Source organism: Myotis lucifugus, unplaced genomic scaffold (genome assembly GCF_000147115.1).
Source record: "Myotis lucifugus unplaced genomic scaffold, Myoluc2.0 scaffold_9, whole genome shotgun sequence".
Lineage (NCBI taxonomy): Eukaryota > Metazoa > Chordata > Mammalia > Chiroptera > Vespertilionidae > Myotis > Myotis lucifugus.
In genome coordinates, this window is record NW_005871057.1 from 15941351 (window position 1) to 15956016 (window position 14666).

General features: G+C 40.0%; 1 long non-coding RNA gene across 1 annotated transcript; it reads left to right on the top strand.

Moving 5' to 3' along the window:
* Positions 1 to 1790: 1790 nt before the first annotated feature.
* On the top strand, positions 1791 to 2668 carry LOC111824952. Its single transcript, XR_002828034.1, has 2 exons — positions 1791 to 2076; positions 2449 to 2668. It is a non-coding gene; the product is annotated as an uncharacterized LOC111824952 (long non-coding RNA).
* The last annotated feature ends 11998 nt before the right edge of the window (positions 2669 to 14666 follow it).

Below are 14666 nucleotides of genomic sequence, written 5' to 3' on the forward strand. Positions count from 1 at the left end.
TCCTGGGTAGTGGGGGAGACACACTTACCAGCAGTTATAGTACCAGCCGACTCTTGAACAACAAGTGTTTGGGTCCGCTTATACGGGGATTTTTTTTCAATAAATACTGTAAATGCATTTTCTCAATAACATTTTCTCTAGCTTCCTTTATTGTAAGAAATACAGCATATAATATATATAACATACAAAATAAGTGTTAATCAACTGTTTTTGTTATTGGTAAGGCTTCCAGTCAACAGTAGGATGTTAGTACTTAAGTTTTAGGGGAGTCAAAAGTCATATGTGGATTTTCGACTGTGTCGGGGTAGGAGAGTCGGTGCCTGTAACCCCCATGTTGTTCAAGGGCCATCTATACAATAAGATAATATAATGAGGTACAGCGGGGCCTTGACTTACGAGTGTCCCGACTAACGAGTTTTTCGAGATACGAGCCGTCTCTCGGCCGATTTTTTGCTTTGAGTTGCGAGCTAAAATTCGGGTTACGAGCCAGCTTCAGATACCCCACCGCTAGTTGGAGCAGCGAACGTCACAGTGAACGCCACATCAGCCCAGCATCACGTGTCTCACTCATTCACTTTTTGATTTGACATACGAGTAATTTGAGTTACAAGCTCTGTCACGGAACGAATTAAACTCGTAAGTCAAGGCCCCACTGTATATACAAAGAGCAGGGGAAGCAGAGATGAAACACTTGTAGCTGCCTGAAGGGGTCAGGTAAGGCCTCAGAGTGGAGGCGGCTTTGGGCTGGTACTTAAAGAAAAGGAGTTGGCCTGCTCATCCAGGTGGCTCAGTTGATTAAGCCTCATCCTGTACACCAAAACAGACAAAAGGTTACAGGTTCCACTCCTGGTCAGGGCACACCTAGGTTGCGGTTTCAATTCCCAGGTAGGGAGGCAACCGATCAATGTTGCATTCTTTCTCTCTCTTCTTTTCCCTCTAAAATCAATAGAAAAAATATATAAATTATGGGTGAGGATTAAAAAAAAAGATAAGGAGTTGGCCTGACCAATAAGCAGGGTGAGGGAGTTCCAAGCCAAGAGGACACGGAGCTGTGAGAGAACAAAGTTCTCCTATTGTGTGGGGCTTCTAATGCAAAATAGGAAACTAGTAGTTGGGGAGTGGAGAATAAGCTTGAGTTGGTGAGCAGAGACCAGAGCACCAAGGGCTTTGCCTGCTTTTCAGAAGTTTGTATGCCACCTGGGAAGTAAGGGGCCCAGTGAAGACTTTTTTTTTTTTTAAATATATTTTATTGATTTTTACAGAGAGGAAGGGAGAGGGATAGAGAGCCAGAAACATCGATCAGCTGCCTCCTGCACACTCCCCACTGGGTATGTGCCCGCAACCAAGGTACATGCCCTTGACCGGAATTGAACCTGGGACCCTTGAGTCCGCAGGCCGATGCTCTATCCATGGGGCCAAACCGGTCAGGGCCCTAGTGAAGACTTTTTGAGCAGAAGGATGACAGCATCAGATTTGGTGGCAAGGTGGGAGGCTGGTCTGGAGAGCCAGGACCCAGAGCAGAGCTTCTTACCCAGTCCTAGGACTTGCAAGAGGTCCATGGTTGGTATGCTTGGGATCCAAGAACTTGGATAGGAAAAAATTACATTGTTATTGTCACTAAACTCTTAACTGAAATTGAGCATATTCTTCAAATATATCTAGGCAGCAGATCACAGTAGAATTAGCAGAAGTAGTGAGTTTATCACCAGTAGAAGTCAGGTATTTTGGTATCATTGTATAGTTATTGCAGATATCTCAAAATATGCTTTACATGTTTCACTAAACCCAAATTACTATAGCCATTAGACCCTGGGCTATATCTTACTATTTAATGAATTAATAAAGGAGTACATGTATTATTACACCGCAACTTAAAAATGATGTTATATGTGCATTTTAGAATTCATCTTTTGTGATCTCTATATTTAATTATATGATTTAAACACAGTATCCTGAGAACGGGTCCATAGTCTTCACCTTGACTGCCAAAGGGGTCATAAAAGGTCAGAACTTATGCACCAGAGGAAGGTGATTGTGAGGAGGTTACTGCAGCCTAAAGCAGGAGTGGGAAGGAAGGTGAGGAGGAAGAATTTGTGGGAGGTTCTGGGACGGAGTGAACTGTTGATAGATCCTGGACAGAAAGCAGAGGGAGGGATCCACATGCACCCAGTTCCAGAGCAGAATTCTTCCTATTTCTTGTCATGTCTGTCCCTTCCCTCCCTTTCCATTGAAATCGTTATTTGACTCAAACTTTTTTCAAAGTCATACATGTAAGGATGGTTTAAATATCAAGCACTATGGAAAGACAACCAATAGCCACCATCCCTTGCTCCTCTTCATCTGCCAATCCTACACTTTTTAAAAACTTACACAGTGTTATCTTTTTAGCTAGACTGGGAATTCTCTGCAGGAAATGCCTTGTAATCCTCACTTCGTTTTTCATTTTAGGAGTTGCATAAATGACTGATAGATCCCAAAGGCACTTCCTGTTTCAAGGTCCTTATGTACATCAATTGTATCATACTCCAGTTCCAGAATTTATACCAACTGTGACATTCTAGGACATGGTGCTTTTACCTAAAAATTTCAAGTTTTCTGTCATTTGTTTTTACATAAAATCACATAGAATGTGCAAATAAAAAACCCATTTACTTGGGCGTTCTGGTTATTTTTGTGTGAGTTTAGTGTTGATGGTGGGTTGAATAATCCTATGTAATCGAAAACCAGAAATTGAGCCCTAGCTGGTTTGGCTCAATGGATAGAGTGTCAGCCTGCGGACCCAAGGGTCTCAGGTTCAATTCTCATCAAGGCCATGCAGGGAACCAATAGATGTGTTTCTCTCACATTGATGTTTGCCTCTGTCTTTCCCTCTCCCTTCCACTCTCTCTAAAAATCAATGGAAAAATATCCTCGGGCGAGGATTAACAACCACACAACAAAAACCACCAGAAATTGAGAAGGTGGGTTTGAAATTTCTGTCCATTCCTTTGGGGGGGGGGGGGGGGTGCCTGTCCTGTCTTGGTAGCAGTGGTTAATTTTCGTATTGCTGCCTTGCTGAGTTGCGATGGAGTGGCAGCTGAGACCTTTGGTTGGCTGGCTGAAGGTCCTGGCCGTGCTTCCTGTGAGGTCCAGAAATGTATAGTTCTGTGGTCTGAGATACTTTGATGTTTGCCAGATAAAACTGATGTTTGGTGCTTTTTGTAGGAAACACACATTTGGATATCTCCAAGTTGATTTGTAGGAACTTAGTGTTATTACAATTTTGAGGCAGAACTTTTTCTCAAGTGGCAGAAGAAGTAAAGGAACTTCAGTTCTGAGGGCTGTTAATAGCACCTTCCATTAGTGCCCAAACTGAGAAAGTTGACAAAGTACTGGATTGTTAATATGGATTTATGGCAAAAATAAGTATCTGGACTTTTAAGAGTTACGGATACAGTAAAATACAGTTTTAGCTACTGACACTAGACTAGCCCCCAAACTTTTAGAAAAATGCGTATTTCTCCTTATTTTCTAAATAACATTTCTCAACCCAGTAACGCGGGGGCTACTTTGAGGTTAACCTGGAGATTTGATTGCTTTTTCCTGGAGGGAGGCAGAGCAATGTTTGGGAGAAACGGACTCTAGAAAAGTTAGCTTCCCAATTTACACATGAAAATCACAGTCCTTTTCTTCATTAATATTATTATACATATTTGAAGAGCACATTAGAGATAGTGAAGAAATGAGAGATAGTACCTGGTAATATGATGAGTTAACTTTTCTTTAAACTTACTGGCTTCTCCCTTAAACTGTGGCTGGGTAACAAGCCCGTGCTTGTTGGCACTGTAGTTCAGGCTCAGAATACTACTCTTGGAGCAAAATGACTATTAAAAAAAAAATGCTTTCTTGAAACATAATTTTTAGAGGAGGAAAATTTTAGATTTGGAAGAAATATTTAAGCTGTGGACTTTCAAGCCCAACTTCTTCAAAATCATTTAAAAATGAAGCACGGGAAGAGAGAACGTTCATGGTTAATAAAGGAGGTCAACACCCGACCCAGCGAGACGGGAAAGGAGTGACTTTGATTTACGTATCCGAGACCAGAAGAGAAACAGGCAGATGTTTCTAGGAACCAGTTAAGGGAGAATGAAAAAGACAGAAGTAGAATTGAAAAAAAAAACCCCACAGAATTTAAGAAGAAAGTGCCTGTCTGCGGGAGGAGGAATCCCATACCAGTTTCCGTTCTTCCTACTTGGGAATTTTCAAACCGAGTTCCTACACGGGCTGGCTCGCAGGTCGAGGACGTGCGCTCGGGCGGTCGACAGGGAGGTGACCGTGGCGCCGGGGGCGATGCAGAAAAAGCTGTTTGTGTGCAGCTGCCTGAGTGTGGAGCCCGTTCGCCCTGGGGCCGGGCAGCTCCTCCCAGACACGCACCAGCCGCTCCGCTCGGGGCTCCGGACCTCCTGCAAGGTAGACTGGGAAGAAAGGAGATGTTTAGCAACTGGCGAGGTCAACGTGTTTAAAATTGAAAGCACACCGGACGAATGGAGTGTTGAGAGTAAACAGCTGTGTTTACCATTTTGCTGTGCATGGAATGGGTTAACATCTGTTCGCGTAGCCTGAGGGACCCTGAGGCAGATGAGGATGTGGCTAGGCAGAGAGGCGTCCACCAATTGGCTCTGAAAAGAGCGTCCGTTCTGCTGTTGTTCATGTACGTGTAATATAACCTTCTATTATGAGCTAGTTTTCAATTCATCTAAAAGTAATGACATGGTTATTACCATGGTTAGAAATCTACTCAGTTCAGAAGGCTATGAAGTGGAAAATAAAATGGCCAACCTTTCCCACTCTCCAGAGGTGATTGTTGTTAAAAAATCCTTTGTCTTTTCTCCCAGAGATTTTTAATGCAAGATAAGCATATATTTAAATTGTTTTTAAAAAGCACACACAGATAGTATTCTACATTCTGCTCTGCAATTTGCTTTTTTAATTTAACATTTGAGAATCTCTCTATATCTACATAGCGTAATATACCTTATGGTAACAAAAAGCTCAACCTCATTCATACACATTTGCACAATATTCCATGGTATAAAATGCACCACTATTCATTGAATCAATCCCCTTACCAGTTCTTCCCAGCTTTTTGCTATTACAAACAACAATGCAGGAAACACCTCTATACTAATGTGTTTCTGGAGATATATATGTTGAATAAATTTCTAGCAGTGGAATTTTAGGGTCAAAGAATATGTGCATTAGCATTATTTTTTATTTATTGATTTGAGAGGAAGAGAAACACTGATTTGTTTGTTATTCCACTTATTTTTGCATTCATTGGTTGATTCTTGTATGTGCCCTGATGGGATCGAACCCACAACCTTGGCATATCGGGGTGATGCTCTAACCAATTGAGCTCCCCGGCCAGGGCCATGTATTAACATTTTAAGTATTTCCAAACCATATTCCAAAAAAGGTGCACTAATTAATATTTCAGTCTTAAATAAGTTACTATCTTATAAGTTGTAAGTATAATTGAGGTTTTTCTTAAAATACTATTCGTTTTTAAATAGCATAATTAGAATTGAGACCAAATAAGCTTGCTCCTTTGCTAATTAAATGACCTGCAAGTTAAATCTTCATTCCAGGAAGAATGTCTCTGGAGTGCTAAGTGCTGGGCCGGCGTTTAGAACCAGCAAGAGGCTGAGCCCAGCAGCCTGGAGATCCTTAGAGCCGCATGATCAGAGACATTCAGAGCTAAGAGGCAGGCACATGGCTTCATGCTTTGCCGGCAACTCCAGATAGAAATCCTGGGGCAGAACTGAAAAAACTAAATTTAATGTTTAATAATATCATCTTCAATTAGTTCTGTTCAAAAGACATCAATTGAGCACAACTGTAGTAAAAAGTTCCTCCTTCTCCAACTCCCTGTCATCCCCCTGTCATCCCCCCCTCTACCCTCTTCTCCTACCTTTCTCTCCTGCTTCTTTTTGTGTTTGTTTCTTTTGGTATATACCACCTCTCATGATACCAGAGGGGTGTTCAGTTTTAGGGACAAAGGAATTGATTTTCTGCAACTGAAAAGGTGGTTCTGGAGAGGGAATTAACTATGCCGGTGGTTGTTACCACAGTGAACCAACTGTGTATCTAGATCCTCCCTCCTCTGCTTATGACTCCAAATGCTTAAAGCCTTCTACCTATTCAGAAACAACTTCATTTCTTATTTTTAAGTTTTTTAGTTTAACACCTATTACAGATGAAACCAAACTATAACCAGAGACCAAGATACAAGTCAAGTTGCAAAAAAACTATAGGCTCAAGTTGCTATTAAATTGCTTAATAAGTGATCAGAGTAGCACATATAATATCTTTTAGATTATAGCAAACTCTTTGGGAATTACAGGACTTTGACAAGTATTTTATTTTACTGTTTAGAAAATGGCTCTTTCAAAACTCAGCTTCCTCACCCTCAAAACTCCTCTTAGATAAAGGCAGTCACATCAGAATAGAATCTAGGTGTCAAAAAACAAATAAACCCTAAAGTAAACATAAATGAAATTTCCATTTAAGGTCTGAATCTCTGTAGCTTTGCAAACTACTCCATTATCATACAAAGACTTATGCCTTAAAATAAAGGAAATAAACCAACAGGCATAGAAAGCTTGTCTAATCAAAACTCTTCATTTCAAACTCTTAATTTCCCTGTAACATTGGAAGCCAGCAGGAAGAACGGAGGTGAAATGGATTGTCCCCTGTCGTCCCTAAATAGAACGTTCTTCGCAACAGGCAGGAAGCACCTGGGAGATGGCATTAGAAATTTGAAAATTGTTTTTGAAATAAGAAGGGAAATATTGGTGTCTGAATCCAGCTGCTTTTAACACTTTTACATCCATACATTTTTATAATCTGAATTCTGATGATAATGAATTTAAATTAATACATTTAACGTTAGGAAAGAATGCAGATGACATCAAGATAGGAAATTTTAGCTTAACTCTGAATCTCCTTTTCCTACTTTGACTAAAATTGACCTTCAGTATTACAGTACTTTCATTTTTACAGCTCTTTACATATTCTGTAAAAAAGCTTAAAAGTGAAACAAAGATGTCTCTTGACTATTATAATCTCCACTGCCTAACTCTTCTAACTTTTTAAGTCCATTTAGCCTTTAGAAGATATTCTTTCCCAAATCTATCCTTTAATTGACAATTTACTAATGGAATTGATATGACTTTTCCATTTTTATTTTCCACAAGAAGAAATATTCTGGTTCATGTTATTATTCTTATCTTACTTCTTTTGATGTAATTCTTTTCTTTTGTAAATAATATGAAATTAATTCATTGTAGAGAATTCTGTTGCTCTGACAGCTGATAATATGAATACATATTTTCCCGTTTTGCTAGGAAAAATGTTATATAAGGGAGTTAGTGGGGGAATATGAGCTCTCAGACACTGAAATTAAAGGAAAAAATTGTGCTCGTAGATCATTGATCATTTAAAACTTTGTGTTTTAAATAAAATTAAAAGAAATTTTACTACATTCAGCCAATATGTCAAATTGAATAATCCAACCAGAAACACAGAGTATCAATTCTTCTTGTCAGCAAGACTTTAAAAGTTGGGCTTTCTTAAGAGTTTTTTATTACCTCGATTTCATTACTTTTGCAAAATATGTGATGGGTATTAAACTTAGATTTACTGGTGTACTTAATATCTTGTCAAAATGAAACAAGTACTTTTTGTCATAAATATTACTGATTTAAAAGCATTTATAAAGGGGGATGGGTATGCTTTTGGAATCTCACTCATTACTGAAAATAAAATATGCTTTACCTTTATTTTTTTCTTTTTATAAGAGACACCCATTTACTGATTCCAAGTCACTTTAGCAATATTCACATATTTTAACTACTTTTTGTGATTTAGTTTTACAGATAGTTTTATTTTAGATTGTTTCATCTTTTAGATACCTGATTAATATATTTTGGAAGACACGTTTCACACCTTGTCATTATAAATTCAATGGAAAGACCAATTCCTTCTACTTTCTTTGTGGTTCTGATTTCAGATTTTCAAGTGGGTTTGTAGTCAACGTTAATGTACCTTTTGAGAATAAATTAAGTCTCCAATTTCTTGTGTGTGTGTATGCTTCTGGAGCTGGCATGTTTTTCTTCGGCAACTGAAAGTGGAGCCCGGTCCTCCTCTCAGATTAAATCTAGTTTCAGTAGTTTTAAATTTAGTTGGTTCATGACCAAAGAAAAGAAGTGCCCACATTTTTCTGTTTAATTTTAAACAACCACAATCTATAGTATCACCGTAGTGTTTGGGAACTTTAAGTGTATAGCTATTTTTGGTTTTTGTGTTTGGTTAATCTAATTCTCTATTGTTCAGCATTGAATTTGTGATTATACCCTATGGTAGTCTACAGGATTACACAAACAAAATGAGCCACTTTATTTTATATTCTTTTCTTTTGCTGATGGGGGTATGGTTGTCCCAGCTACTTCCTCTCTCTCTCTCTCTTTAAAAAAAAAAAATTTTTTTTTAAATTGATTTTTAGAAAGAGAGCAAGGGATCCGGGGAGAGAGAAACCTCCATGTGAGAGTGAAACATCTATTGGCTACCTCCTGCATGCCCCCTACCGGATTTCGAGCTCAAAACCCGGGCATTTGCCCCGACCAAGAATCGAACCAGCAACCTTTTGGTGCACAGGATGATGCCCAAACAACTGAGCCACACTGGTCAAGGGCTTCCCAGCTACTTTCTCATAGCAAATAGAGGGCATCAGTGGTCAGCAAACTGCGGCTCGCAAGCCACATGCGGCTCTTTGGCCCCTTGAGTGTGGCTCTTCCACAAAATACCACGTACGGGCGTGCATGTACAGTGCGATTAAAACTTCGTGGTCCATGTGCAGAAGTCGGTATTTTGTGGAAGAGCCACACTCAAGGGGCCCAAGAGCCGCATGTGGCTCACGAGCTGCAGTTTGCCGACCACTGGGATAATTGTGGTAATTTTAATGAGTTTGTCTTACCTCTTTTCTCATCCTTACCTCCACGTACCCACAATTTAATATGCCAAGCATCGTACATTATATTATTTGATTTGAACACCAGGTGTGGCATATAATCACATTGTCCTCATTTTGCAGATGAGGAAACTGAGGCTCACAGAGGTTGAAGTAGGTCAATCCCTTACGAAGTGGCAGAGCTGGGATTTCAGCCCAAGTTATGCAACTTTAATATTGGTTTGATATCTCATATCTAGGATCTTCAGCTATGCAATGCAGCCTGAGTTACTCAATGGGAAGTCGCTGTGATATCAGAGCCCTAACAAAGAGCTACTGAGGGGGTCTAGACCAGCGGTTCTCAACCTGTGGGTCGCGACCCCTTTGGGGGTCGAACGACCCTTTCACAGGGGTCACCTAAGACCATCGGAAAACACATATATAATTACATATTGTTTTTGTGATTAATCACTATGCTTTAATTATGTTCAATTTGTAACAATGAAATTGGGGGTCACCACAACATGAGGAACTGTATTAAAGGGTCATGGCATTAGGAAGGTTGAGAACCACTGGTCTAGACCAAGCATGTCAAACTCAAAGGCTAACACGGGCCAGATAAACAAGGTGTAAGTTTATGTGGGCCACCAAAAAACTAAAGCTTCAATTTTCATGGAAACGTAGGTTTATTTTGATAGAGACATGCTGAAAACAAAGGGCTGAAATAAATGAGTAATTGTTAACATAAAATAATAGAACATTTTAATAAAAATTAATACTTTTTCTTGAACATTAACTTACCAGACACTGAATAACTGCACAAATTAATAAGTGTAACGCAAATAAACCTATTTTTCTTGTTCTCTGAAAGCGAAATATTTCCTTTTGTGCACACCAAACAAGTCAGTCCAAGACTAATGACATGGCAATTGGCTGCTAAAATATTCGCTGCTAGTATTAGTGGATAGAAATGGTGTGCCTGCGCGTAAGGCGCATAAGGGAAATTAATGCAACACGATTATAGTACTCAGTCATTATTAATAACTAGAGGCCCAGTGCACGAATTCATGCGCAAATGGGGTCCCTCGGCCTGGCCATCAATCAGGGTCGATAGGGGCCGATCGGGGAAGGCTGGCCGGCTGGGGGAAGGGACCGCAGGAGGTTGGCTGTGGGAGCATACTGACCACCAGGGGGCAGCTCCTGTGTTGAGCATCTGCCCCCTGGTGGTCAGTGCTCATCATAGCTACCGCCAGTCATCCGGTTGTAATAGTCGCTTAGGTTTTTATATAGATAGATAGATAATGTATAACAGAATATTGTAAAAATTAAGTTATAAAATTTTTATTAAAATGTTTCTTACATACCATTATATTGGCTGGGCGACAAAAATATTCATTGTGGGCTGCATGCGGCCCGTGGGCTGCGAGTTTGACATGCTTGGTCTAGACCAGTGGTCGGCAAACTGCGGCTCGCGAGCCACATGCGGCTCTTTGGCCCCTTGAGTGTGGCTCTTCCTAAGCCTTAGGAGTACCCTAATTAAGTTAATAACAATGTACCTACCTATATAGTTTAAGTTTAAAAAATTTGGCTCTCAAAAGAAATTTCAATCGTTGTACTGTTGATATTTGGCTCTGTTGACTAATGAGTTTGCCGACCACTGGTCTAGACCCATGATTGTTCAATGAAAACTGGAGGTTCTGCAGGCCTCTCTGCCCTGCCCTATGCACCATCTACTACAAAGTGCTTTTCTTCTTGGGGGGGCCTCACTTGTCTCATGGTTTAATAGAAATAATAGATGGGCTATGTAGTTCTCTTTTTATTAAAAACACACACAAAAACTTTTAGTTTGAAATATAGATTCAGAGGAAGTTATGAGGATGGGACAGAGAAGACCTGTGTATCCTTCCCCCAGTTTCCCCCAGTGGTTGTGTCTTATGTAACTGAAGCACAAGCAGAACCACAAAACCGACATTGGCATAAAGTGTATGCTTGTATGATGCTATGCCATTTTATTACCTGTAGCTTAGGGTAACTAACACCAACATCAGGATACAGAACTTTTTGGTCACCACTAAGATCTCCCTCCTGCCACCCATTTATAGTCACCACTCCTTCCTCACCCTAACCACAAATTTGTTCTCCATCTCTATAATTTTGTCATTTCAAATCTCTGAAAACATTGTGTTTTTATTATGAAATATCTAGATCAGAAAATTACAAAAAATACTTTAACAATACTTATATATAGCCACCACTCAGGTTTAACAAATCAGCCAATTTAATAACTGTATTTCCTTCACAATTTAAAAAAAAAATCACATATTGAGATTAAGACCTCTTTGTCCTATTCTCTGATCCTATTGACCATCCACCATCCCCAGAGATAAACTCTACTCCAAATTGATTATGTATCTTTCCCATTTATATATTGGTCTTTTTCTACATTCTTAAGAGTCTATAACATTATATATCATAGTTTTGTATGTTTAAAAATTTACATAAATAAATCAACAAATATTTATTGAGTGTTTACTATGTGCTAGGTCTTACTCTAGACCCTGGGAATATCATGGTGAATAAGGCAAAACCCTTGCCCTAAATGTATAAATATATGACTACATAGGATAATTGCGGGTATCTGTAACTGTGTGAAAATGGTAAAATAGAAAACAGTAATCACCCCTTATCAGAGGGGGATATGCTCCGAGACCCTCAGTGGATGCCTGAAACCTCAGATAATACGGGACCCTGCAAATGTTGTTTTTCCCTATTCATACACACCTATTATAAAGTTTAATTTATAAATTTGGCACAGTAAGAGGTGAACAAAATAATAATAAAAGAGAACAATTATAACAATATACTATAATAAAAGTTATGTGAATGTGGTCTCTCTCTCAAAATATTCTACTGTACTCAACATTCTTTTTGTCATGCATTGGTGGAACCATTCCATAGACAAGATGACTGTCACCCATGCTCTCTAGTTATGTTTCTACAACATGGGTAGATCATTTTTGTTGTGATTTTGAGAGTGCATGGGTTCTTTGCTCTGACACTGCACTCAGCTTTATCATATGCCTGCAGCATTGCTCTAGAGTACCACAGTTAAGCTGGCCTTCCATGTTTTACGCCCTGGTGCCTCCTTTGCAGCTCTCTGAATATAGATTCTATTGGGCGTCTTCTTCCAGGAGGGCCCAGTTTCACCATAATTGAAGACTTGCTTTGGAGAGTATCCTTCATCAACTTCAATTCTGCCAGAAATATGGCAGCAGCACCTTCTTCTTCAGCCAATGCAGCTTCTCCACTAATTTTTATGTTTTTCAGTACAGACCTATTCCTGAACCTGTGTAACCGTCCCTTACTTGCAGTAAATGCTTTGTTGTCACTTGTTTTAGGGATCCCTTGCTGAAGTGTTCTTATCGGCTCAGTACTTTCTGGTGGAACACACTGCCGTCAATCAGAAAACGTTCTCTGTTCATGTCTTCACCTATAAATTTTATGTCTTTTCCATCCTAACTAAGTACTTGCCATGCACTGTGGCCATAATTTCTGCAGTTTGAGGTACAATAACAAACTAGCATGAATTTCCTTTTCCTTCCCAATTTCACGGATAGAAGATTTGTTCTCAGCAAACTTAGCATGATTTTTTTAAAAATTATTAAGTTGAGAACTTTCACCTTTTCACTTAAAGCAAGCACTTAAAGGCTTCTCTTGGGCATATCCGAATGGACACACCACTATTGTGTTTTGGGGCCATTAAGTAAAATAAGGGTAATTTGAATACAAAGACTGTGGAACAGCTACTAAATAACTAAGGCGTGGGGAGCGTGGAAACTGTAGTTCATGAGATTTCATCATGCTACTCAGAACAGCACGCAATTTAAAATGTATGAGTTGTTTATTTCTGGAATTTTCCATTTAATATTTTCCGACCACGATTGACTGTGGGTAACTGAAAGTGTGGAAAGTGAAGCCACGGATAGAGGGGACCATTTTATTGTGGTCCAGATTGGCAGAGCACTGAGTGAACCAGGAGTATGGCAGGTCACTGAGGAAAGGCCTTGCTGAGGGTATTGCAATGGAATTAAACCCTAAATGATAAGAAGAAACAAGCCAAACAAAAGGAACAGCAAGCAAATGCTTATGCTCTCGCATAGGAAGGGGATTGGTGTGTACCTGGCAGAACCATACATGCACTGAGGCTGGAGCCATGTAAACGCCAGGAGAGTGGATGCAGGTGAGGTCTGAGTGGGGGAGGTTAGGTAAGAGGTGGTGGGCGGATTGCAAAAGGCCAAGGTGACCTTGGTAAGAAATTAAGATTTTATTAAGGCTGCGATGGGAAGCCATTGAAAGGCATAGCTAGCTATGCCACAGTTGCCTTGTGAAAGATGGCATAAGAAGGGGCAAGAATGAGAAGCAGTTCGGTTGTGCCAGTTTTCCAGGGAAAATATCAGCCAAGGGGATGGTGATGCCTTCTAATAAGATGAAAAGGCTTGGTATCACCTTTGCCTTTAGGATTCAACATTTGTGTTTCAAGATTTACTTAGATGAAGTTAATTCATGCCATTTTAATTGCTATGTATCTCCCATTCTATATATATATATCAAATTTTCTTTATATATTCATTCTCTTATTAAGACTTTAAAGATCTTTCTTTAAAAATGTATCTGTTTCTCCTATATCCTATACGCAGTTCTGACCAAAGCCTCTTATATATGGACTAGAGGCCTGGTGTACAACATTCATGCACTGGGCAGGGGGGATGGGAGGGGGTCCCTCAGCCCGGCCTGTGCCCTCTTGTAGTCTGGGACCCTTGGGGATGTCCGCCTGCCGGTTTAGGCCCGCTCCCTGCAGTGGACATTCCCCGAGGGGTCCTTAGTGCTGTCATGGAGGCAGAAGAGGCTCCCGCCATTGCCACTGCGCTAACCAGCAGTAAGCTGGCTTCTGGCTGAGTGGCGCTCCCCCTGTGCGAGCTCACTGACCACTAGGGGGCAGCTCCTGCATTGAGCATCTTCCCCCTGGTGGTCAGTGCATATCATAGCGACTGGTCATTCCATTTGGTTGATTTGCATATTAGGGTTTTATTATATAGCAGTGGTTCTCAACCTTCCTAATGCCGCGACCCTTTAATACAGTTCCTCGTGTTGTGGTGACCCCCAACCATAAAATTATTTATTTATTTATTTATTTATTTATTTTTTAATATATTTTATTGATATTTTGCAGAGAGGAAGGGAGATAGAGAGTCAGAAACATCGATGAGAGAGAAACATCGATCAGCTGCCTCCTGCACATCTCCCACTGGGGATGTGCCCGCAACCAAGGTACATACCCTTGACCGGAATCGAACCCGGGACTTTTCAGTCCACAGGCCGACGCTCTATCCACTGAGCCAAACCGGTTTCGGCCATAAAATTATTTTCGTTGCTACTTCATAACTGTAATTTTGCTACTGTTATGAATCGTAATGTAAATATCTGATATGCAGGATTTTTTTCATTGTTACAAATTGAACATAATTAAAGCATAGTGATTAATCACAAAAACAATATGTAATTATGTAAGTATTTTCTGATGGTCTTAGGCGACCCCTGTGAAAGGGTCATTCAACCCCCAAAGGGGTCGCAACCCACAGGTTGAGAACTGGTGTTATATAGGCTTCCTGTGGATAGTGTA